An 8777-nucleotide genomic window follows, 5' to 3' on the forward strand; every position below is an offset into this window, starting at 1 on the left:
TTGTGAGTCTTCACAAAGCAACATTGATCAAGTGAGGCATTCCGTCTTGTGTAGAGCTTGAAGAGTTATCATCAAGATCAAGCGGGATGAGCAAGGCAAAGGTATGACCTTGATAGGTGGTGTCGAGAAGATCAACACTTCGCCAGAAGAAGGTTCCACCTCAAGGTCGGGTGTTTGTCAACATGGTACAAGAAGATCCGATAGTTTAACCAACTCCCCCTTAGGTTGACGTGGAACCTCGGGGCGAGGTTCCTTGTTAGTGGTGTCGATTGTAGCGACCCAGGAAAATCCCCATATTAGGTTTGATTGTTATTTTATTTTTGTGCATCATCATGCATCATATCATACATAAGATTTTATCAAATAAAATTATTTTTATAAACAATATTTCGATATTTTCCCTCTCATATGGTTCTATATAAAACCTCCCCTTATCTTTTTCTTTAAACAAAACCCTAACCCTTTCTTCCTTGGAAACTCTCTCTTCCTGCCAATTCTCTTCATTCTCTCATGGTGGCCCATTTCTCTTTTCCCTATAGCCTAGCCCACTCCCTGGCCCATAACCTTTCGAGCCGTGGAGACACCCTCTCGTTATTTTCTTCCCTTCTCCCCGTCGCTTTCTTCCTCACGCGGGATGCGTGACCACCACAGCGCCAAAGCACGCCGCTTCCCCACCTGCTCCCTTTGCCCTCCCCTTTTTAATCCCTCTCAAGCCACAGAAACCCTAGCCCCTCTCCTCTCCTGCCGCCGCCACTTCCATTCTCTTCCCGTCCACCTTCTTCCTCTTCACGGCAAGAAAATAGAGAAAGAAAAGAGCTAACGAAGGCCATGACAACCTTACAGTAGCTTCGACCGTGACGTCGCCTCCGACCGCCCCTCGCCGAGTTGAAGACACCAAGAGATGCGCCTTGTCGTCCTCTCCATCCTCATGCAAGGAATTGGCCTGGGAGCCCTCCAATCAACGCCACGTTCGCCGATTCCTCTCGCTGATCATCGACGAATAACTCCGATTCCGGCTGCTCCAGCCCTCCTCCGGCTTCCCTGACCTCGCCATCACCTTCAGCGTGAGGTACCCGTCCTCCCGAGCCTCTCCACGGACTCCATCTCTTCTCCTACCGACATGCCGACGTTGACCATGATGTTTCACCGCAGATGCCCGCCGCCGTCCTACCTCCGGTGGTTCCCCGGCGCCAAGACCATCACCACAAGACTCTCCTTGAAGTCCCACGTCGAACACGCCGTATCACGCATCCCGGCGTGCCTTCAACCTCCAGATCCGTGCTCGGCAGATCTCCCTCCGCCATGGCCGCAGCTTGCAAGTTCGTCCCCGCCTTCTGCTTGTTCATCTGGAGACGCACATGCTTTTTGACACGATCAGTACCTAGCCCATCTGGTTTGACCCTTGCTCCTCACTAGTGAGATCCCTGGTTCGAATTCCCATCTGGGTGATTAAACAACACCTTTTTTATGTTTTCCTCCCCAGATCTGTGGATGGGCCTTGGCCCAGGTTCTTCTCCCGGCGCTAGCCTACATCCGACGCCGCCGCAGGCTTAGTTCCGGCCCAGAACCGAGCAGGTTCGGCCCAGTTCGCCCCTGCCTTTCCTCTCTTCTTTATTTTGCAGAAAATGTTTAATTCTTGCGAAATTTATATCTTTCAAACCGTTCATCGAAATGCAAAGTGTTTTATATGAAACTTGATCAGAAAAATGTGAAGAATATGAATATGCCATCCATATACATGTTTGCATCTTGCTGCATGTCATGACGTGATAGTTTATGCATTTCACCTCACATATATGCGGAGTATTTCGGACACCGATTAAGGTTTCCCCGCTCCGTTTAATATTGATGTAGCGCACCCCTACCATGTTATGCCATGCTAATCAACACTTAACTTTCACGGTGGAAAATGCAACTCCAACCTTAATTTGTTTGTCCGGGGTTCCGACTCCGATTAATCTGGATAAGTTGCATCGCATCAGAACTGCCATGTCATGCATGCCTGCATTTGATCATGCTGGATCTTCTTTATCCGTAGTAGTAAGACTTGCATACGTTGTGTGTTCCAGCATTTGCTTCTTCCCGGATAGGATCACGAAGTGGTGTGGTGAGATACGCCAAGTTCTCCCGGATGTTCCTCGACAAGCTCTAACGAGCAAGCATTTCCCCTATACTTCTGCCCCTGCAGAAGTCGCTCACCTATTTTATTTTGTCTTCTCCCTCATGCTAGCTTTAAGTTGCGTTATTGTCACGTGTCCCTTCCACTTGTTACCTCAAGCAGCCTATATTGCCTCCACCAACCTCCTGCAGCTGTTGTTTGGTTATCGAGTCTGCCTTGCGAGTCGTAGTGCATGCTAGTGCTCGTTTATATCGTGTTACCGTTATTGCTATCTTATCGGGTTATCTGTTGGGGAATCATGACACATGGTTTATGGTTATATCTGTTGAGGATATCATGGTTACTTGTTAATAATTGTTAGCGGAGACATCGGTGGGTCAGTTGCTCGTTTTATGACGGCTCACTTGTGTTTCCATGAAATCTAGGACCCCGAGTTCTTGTTATCTGTTCCGAGACTGAGCGCTCTAACCACACGTGGGTATGCTTATGGGTCTCCCCTTGACCACTGCCGGAATCTACAGCTTTGTCCAGTGGCCACAACTAGTTTGCAATGTTTTACCATTTGTTGTTCGCGTGCATGCCGACCTGTTACTTATTTATTTTGGGAAGCCCCTGGGTGCCTTGTATCCTTTGTTTCTGGTATGCACGTATAGGTCGCGGAGCCGCTCGCGAAGTGGTTTATCGCCCCAGTGTGTGTTTAAACCACCTAGTACGGCGGCGCAACGCCTAGGTCCGCTTCGGAGATACGGCCGGACTTCGATACGGGTTCAACTTGGTTAGGTGGCTTCCTGGACATTGTTGTCGTGAAGGAGAGTGCGAGCCGTGATATCCACCTGTCGTAAGTGGGCCGATCGGTGCGTGTGGGTACATTTGGGCAACCCCTGCAGGGTGTACATCTTATCGATAAGCCGTGTCCGCGGTTATGGACGACTTGGAGCTGTATGACTCGACCATAGACAACTTACACCTATTGTTTATTAATAATAACTTGCGTAGTAAGTTAGTACAACTTAAATAATAACTGGTTAAAACTTGACAACCATGTGAGTGCCTTTGTAAGTACTTCTTGGCGAAGGGGGAACACATCGGCTGTGTTATGTTTGCAGAGTATAGAACTGTTAGGTTATGCGCTCTCTCACCTTCTCTGATAGACGACAGTTGTAGAGTGTCTCCATAGGTTTTTAGTGCTTGCGCGCTGCCGCTTAACCCCACCATATTGCCTATGACGTTCCTCTTGCGTCCTCTAAGTCCCCTGCGTGCCTCAAGTACAAAGGACGACTGGTTGACGAATGCTTATACGTCTTGAAGTCTTGTTAAGTACGAACCGTACTTATTGCTGCTTCTACGGGACATAACCGGGCAGGTATGAAGATATGTTCGAGGAAGACGACGTTAGCAAGGTTACCCTTCCGGCTTGGCCTGGGCAGGGTTATGGACGCCATCGTTTATCTTCAGGACTCTTAGTCCAAATTTGTATCTTGTCCGTACTCGGATGTATTTGATCTTCTGTATGATTTGGATATTTGTATGTATCTATTTGTATCTTGGCTCGTTGGAGTCGTTCTTGTAATATATGTCTCTTGTGGGCTCTATTGTAATCCTGTTGTAATGTTACCTCTCGTGATTGATTCCACCCGCATCGCGTGCATGCTTCGGCGTGTACGAGGCGCTTGGTGGTGCGTCTCCTAAAATCGATATCATGCGGATTTCGGCGGATTCGCTGGGATCCTCATGGTACCGGTTTTGGGGCGTCACAAGTTGGTATCAGAGCCTCAGGTTGTCGATACCCCACTAGTCCAGCCTGTAGGATAACCTTGCCAACAGTCGTTGAGTTTAGAGTGTCCAAACTATTTTCTAAAATTCGTTGGATAGATCTGATTAGCTCTGATTTTTCTTCTTACCTATATTCTTTCTCCTCTTATCTATGCGAGTTTTGAGTTTTCTCTCTTATCTGAGTTCTCCGAGTCTTAGGTTTCTACGCGGGTTGGACGATCTTTGCCTTATCCTAATAGGTTCGATCTTCGGAGGATCTCAGCACAAGTGCATCATCACCGACGTGAGCAACAACCCTTGTTAGTGGTGTCGCCGTTCAACATGGAGCAACAATTCTTGTTAGTGGTGTCGAGAAGATCAACACTTCGCCAGAAGAAGGTTCCACCTCAAGGTCGGGTGTTTGTCAACATGGTACAAGAAGATCCGATAGTTTAACCAACTCCCCCTTAGGTTGACGTGGAACCTCGGGGCGAGGTTCCTTGTTAGTGGTGTCGATTGTAGCGACCCGAGAAAATCCCCATATTAGGTTTGATTGTTATTTTATTTTTGTGCATCATCATGCATCATATCATACATAAGATTTTATCAAATAAAATTATTTTTATAAACAATATTTCGATATTTTCCCTCTCATATGGTTCTATATAAAACCTCCCCTTATCTTTTTCTTTAAACAAAACCCTAACCCTTTCTTCCTTGGAAACTCTCTCTTCCTGCCAATTCTCTTCATTCTCTCATGGTGGCCCATTTCTCTTTTCCCTATAGCCTAGCCCACTCCCTGGCCCATAACCTTTCGAGCCGTGGAGACACCCTCTCGTTATTTTCTTCCCTTCTCCCCGTCGCTTTCTTCCTCACGCGGGATGCGTGACCACCACAGCGCCAAAGCACGCCGCTTCCCCACCTGCTCCCTTTGCCCTCCCCTTTTAATCCCTCTCAAGCCACAGAAACCCTAGCCCCTCTCCCCTCCTGCCGCCGCCACTTCCATTCTCTTCCCGTCCACCTTCTTCCTCTTCACGGCAAGAAAATAGAGAAAGAAAAGAGCTAACGAAGGCCATGACAACCTTACAGTAGCTTCGACCGTGACGTCGCCTCCGACCGCCCTCGCCGAGTTGAAGACACCAAGAGATGCGCCTTGTCGTCCTCTCCATCCTCATGCAAGGAATTGGCCCGGGAGCCCTCCAATCAACGCCACGTTCGCCGATTCCTCTCGGCCGATCATCGACGAATAACTCCGATTCCGGCTGCTCCAGCCCTCCTCCGGCTTCCCGACCTCGCCATCACCTTCAGCGTGAGGTACCCGTCCTCCCGAGCCTCTCCACGGACTCCATCTCTTCTCCTACCGACATGCCGACGTTGACCATGATGTTTCACCGCAGATGCCCGCCGCCGTCCTACCTCCGGTGGTTCCCCGGCGCCAAGACCATCACCACAAGACTCTCCTTGAAGTCCCACGTCGAACACGCCGTATCACGCATCCCGGCGTGCCTTCAACCTCCAGATCCGTGCTCGGCAGATCTCCCTCCGCCATGGCCGCAGCTTGCAAGTTCGTCCCCGCCTTCTGCTTGTTCATCTGGAGACGCACATGCTTTTTGACACGATCAGTACCTAGCCCATCTGGTTTGACCCTTGCTCCTCACTAGTGAGATCCCTGGTTCGAATTCCCATCTGGGTGATTAAACAACACCTTTTTTCTGTTTTCCTCCCCAGATCTGTGGATGGGCCTTGGCCCAGGTTCTTCTCCCGGCGCTAGCCTACATCCGACGCCGCCGCAGGCTTAGTTCCGGCCCAGAACCGAGCAGGTTCGGCCCAGTTCGCCCCTGCCTTTCCTCTCTTCTTTATTTTGCAGAAAATGTTTAATTCTTGCGAAATTTATATCTTTCAAACCGTTCATCGAAATGCAAAGTGTTTTATATGAAACTTGATCAGAAAAATGTGAAGAATATGAATATGCCATCCATATACATGTTTGCATCTTGCTGCATGTCATGACGTGATAGTTTATGCATTTCACCTCACATATATGCGGAGTATTTCGGACACCGATTAAGGTTTCCCGCTCCGTTTAATATTGATGTAGCGCACCCCTACCATGTTATGCCATGCTAATCAACACTTAACTTTCACGGTGGAAAATGCAACTCCAACCTTAATTTGTTTGTCCGGGGTTCCGACTCCGATTAATCTGGATAAGTTGCATCGCATCAGAACTGCCATGTCATGCATGCCTGCATTTGATCATGCTGGATCTTCTTTATCCGTAGTAGTAAGACTTGCATACGTTGTGTGTTCCAGCATTTGCTTCTTCCCGGATAGGATCACGAAGTGGTGTGGTGAGATACGCCAAGTTCTCCGGATGTTCCTCGGCAAGCTCTAACAGGCAAGCATTTCCCCTATACTTCTGCCCCTGCAGAAGTCGCTCACCTATTTTATTTTGTCTTCTCCCTCATGCTAGCTTTAAGTTGCGTTATTGTCACGTGTCCCTTCCACTTGTTACCTCAAGCAGCCTATATTGCCTCCACCAACCTCCTGCAGCTGTTGTTTGGTTATCGAGTCTGCCTTGCGAGTCGTAGTGCATGCTAGTGCTGTTTATATCGTGTTACCGTTATTGCTATCTTATCGGGTTATCTGTTGGGGAATCATGACACATGGTTTATGGTTATATCTGTTGAGGATATCATGGTTACTTGTTAATAATTGTTAGCGGAGACATCGGTGGGTCAGTTGCTCGTTTTATGACGGCTCACTTGTGTTTCCATGAAATCTAGGACCCCGAGTTCTTGTTATCTGTTACTGAGCGCTCTAACCACACGTGGGTATGCTTATGGGTCTCCCCTTGACCACTGCTGGAATCTACGACTTTGTCCGAGTGGCCACAACTAGTTTGCAATGTTTTACCATTTGTTGTTCGCGTGCATGCCGACCTGTTACTTATTTATTTTGGGAAGCCCCCGGGTGCCTTGTATCCCTTGTTTACGGTATGCACGTATAGGTCGCGGAGCCGCTGCGAAGTGGTTTATCGCCCAGTGTGTGTTTAAACCACCTAGTACGCTGGCGCAACAGCTAGGTCCGCTTCGGAGATACGGCCGGACTTCGATACGGGTTCAACTTGGTTAGGTGGCTTCCTGGACATTGTTGTCGTGAAGGAGAGTGCGAGCCGTGATATCCACCTGTCGTAAGTGGGCCGATCGGTGCGTGTGGGTACATTTGGGCAACCCCTGCAGGGTGTACATCTTATCGATAAGCCGTGTCCGCGGTTATGGACGACTTGGAGCCGTATGACTCGACCATAGACAACTTACACCTATTGTTTATTAATAATAACTTGCGTAGTAAGTTAGTACAACTTAAATAATAACTGGTTAAAACTTGACAACCATGTGAGTGCCTTTGTAAGTACTTCTTGGCGAAGGGGGAACACATCGGCTGTGTTATGTTTGCAGAGTATAGAACTGTTAGGTTATGCGCTCTCTCACCTTCTCTGATAGACGACAGTTGTAGAGTGTCTCCATAGGTTTTTAGTGCTTGCGCGCTGCCGCTTAACCCCACCATATTGCCTATGACGTTCCTCTTGCGTCCTCTAAGTCCCCTGCGTGCCTCAAGTACAAAGGACGACCGGTTGACGAATGCTTATACGTCTTGAAGTCTTGTTAAGTACGAACCGTACTTATTGCTCGCTTCTACGGGACATAACCGGGCAGGTATGAAGATATGTTCGAGGAAGACGACGTTAGCAAGGTTACCCTTCCGGCTTGGCACTGGCGGGGTTATGGACGCCATCGTTTATCTTCGGGACTCTTAGTCCAAATTTGTATCTTGTCCGTACTCGGATGTATTTGATCTTACGTATGATTTGGATATTTGTATGTATCTATTTGTATCTTGGCTCGTTGGAGTCGTTCTTGTAATATATGTCTCTTGTGGGCTCTATTGTAATCCTGTTGTAATGTTACCTCTCGTGATTGATTCCACCCGCATCGCGTGCATGCTTCGGCGTGTACGAGGCGCTTGGTGGTGCGTCTCCTAAAATCGATATCGTGCGGATTTCGGCGGATTCGCTGGGATCCTCATGGTACCGGTTTTGGGGCGTCACACCACCCCAGCTCGCCCCGCGTGAGCCTATCTGCCGCCCATGCGCGGTCGCTGCCCCGTCCGGTCGGTGGGCCGGCCCGACCGGACGCCTGGCCGGCCTCCCCAGCTTATAATCCGGTCAGCTGGCTTCCAGGCCGGCTGGGGCGATTTTCTGGCCCGTTTTTCCTGCAGTCTTTTTGTCTTTTCCCCCCAACGGTTCTATTTGCTCCTAGCTATAAATAGACCTTTCTTCCACCTTGAGCAAACTAGTTCTTCCCCTTTTTTCGCCTCCATTGTTGCTCTTGGAAGAACTTGCTTCCCCCCTTGATTCCTCCCATGATTCTTGCCCATTCTTGAGGATTTGAGAGAGGAGATCTAGATCTACAATCCCCACCAATCAATTTCTCCTCTAAGTGAGGGGAACCCTTTGGATCTAGATCTTGGAGTCTTTTGTTGACTTTCTTCATTGTTCTTCCTCTCCAATCTCATCCTAGCATTTGTTGTTTGGGTGGGATTTGAGTGTGAAGGATTTGAACACCTCTAGTGTTCTTGCTTTGCATCATTGCATAGTGTTGAGCTCTCCACCACGATTAGTTCGAGTGAGAGACCATGATCTTGTTACTCTTGGAGGGAGACCTCCTAGTTGGCTTGGTGATTGGTGCTCCGGTGATCTCTTCAAGAAGATTGTGAAGAGGCCCGGGCTTCTCCTTCGTGGAGCTTGTGAATTGGTTGTGGAGCTTGCCATCTCCGGAGCGGAGGAAAAGCTAACCATAAGGAAAGGGCCATTATCCTTCGTGGGTGTGGTTTGGAGAATAGG

Source organism: Lolium rigidum, chromosome 6 (assembly GCF_022539505.1).
Source record: "Lolium rigidum isolate FL_2022 chromosome 6, APGP_CSIRO_Lrig_0.1, whole genome shotgun sequence".
Lineage (NCBI taxonomy): Eukaryota > Viridiplantae > Streptophyta > Magnoliopsida > Poales > Poaceae > Lolium > Lolium rigidum.